This window comes from Triticum aestivum, chromosome 2A (assembly GCF_018294505.1).
Source record: "Triticum aestivum cultivar Chinese Spring chromosome 2A, IWGSC CS RefSeq v2.1, whole genome shotgun sequence".
Lineage (NCBI taxonomy): Eukaryota > Viridiplantae > Streptophyta > Magnoliopsida > Poales > Poaceae > Triticum > Triticum aestivum.
The window spans coordinates 399,530,224-399,531,814 of NC_057797.1; positions in this window are offsets into that span (position 1 = coordinate 399,530,224).

Sequence of the window (1,591 nt, forward strand, 5' to 3'; positions counted from 1 at the left end):
AAAAGTCATGAAACCCCATGGAATACCTTAAAATAAATAAAGAAAAATCGTCGCCAAAGATGAAGGCCAGGGGGCCCACACCCTGCTCACGAGGGTGGGGGGCGCGCCCCCCCTGGGCGCGCCCCCCTACCTCGTGGGCCCCCTGGTGGCTCTCCAACGTCCATCTTCTCCTATATGAAGTCTTTCAATGAGAAAAAATAGAAGAGAACCTTTCGGGACGAGACTCCGCCGCCACGAGGCGGAACCTTGGCGGAACCAATCTAGGGCTCCGGTAGAGCTGTTCTGCCGGGGACACTTCCCTCCGGGAGGGGGAAATCATCACCATCGTCATCACCAACGCTCCTCTCATCGGGAGAGGGCAATCTCCATCAACATCTTCACCAGCACCATCTCATCTCCAAACCCTAGTTCATCTCTTGTATCCAATTCTTGTCTCCAAGTACGGGATTGATGCTAGTAGGTTGCTAGTAGTGTTGATTACTCCTTGTAGTTGATGCTAGTTGGTTTATTTGGTGGAAGATCATATGTTCAGATCCTTTATGCACATTATTACCCCTCTGATTATGAACATGAATGTGCTTTGTGAGTAGTTACGTTTGTTCCTGAGGACAAGGGAGAAGTCTTGCTATTAGTAGTCATGTGAATTTGGTATTCGTTCGATATTTTGATAAGATGTATGTTGTCTAACCTCTAGTGGTGTTATGTGAACGTCGACTACATAACACTTCACCATTATCTGGGCCTAGAGGAAGGCATTGGGAAGTAATAAGTAGATGATGGGTTGCTAGAGTGACAGAAGCTTAAACCCTAGTTTATGCGTTGCTTCGTAAGGGGCTGATTTGGATCCATATGTTTCATGCTATGGTTAGGTTTACCTTAATACTTTTGTTGTAGTTGCGTATGCTTGCAATAGAGGTTAATCATCAGTGCGATGCTTGTTCAAGTAAGAACAGCACCCATGCACCGGTCCACCCACATATCAAATTATCAAAGTACCGAACGCGAATCATATGAGCGTGATGAAATCTAGCTTGATGATATTCCCACGTGTCCTCGGGAGCGCTTTTCCTATTATAAGAGTTTGTCCAGGCTTCTCCTTTTCTACAGAAAGGATTGGGCCACCTTGCTGCACTTTATTTACTTTTGTTACTTGTTGCTCGTTACAATTTATCCTATCACAAAACTATCTGTTACCACTTATTTCAGTACTTGCAGAGAATACCTTGCTGAAAACCGCTTATCATTTCCTTCTGCTCCTCGTTGGGTTCGACACTCTTACTTATCGAAAGGACTACGATAGATCCCCTATACTTTTGGGTCATCAGGCTTCTCCCGATACTGAAGCGGCTGCACTCCCCACATTACGCATATTGCCATGACCTCGACTATCGTCAGCCCGGATTTGGCCAGTAACTTTATCCGGCTCATCAGAAAGTGTATTTCTCTGGTATCCTCCTCTTGGGAGCCCCGAGGGCCCCAGCTTCGATGCGCCTTCGGCGAAGTGTTATTGAACTTAGGGAGACCTGTTCGGACTGGATCCGGAAGGGGAACGTCGTCACCATAAAACCACTCCGAAGGCCAGTTCTCCGGT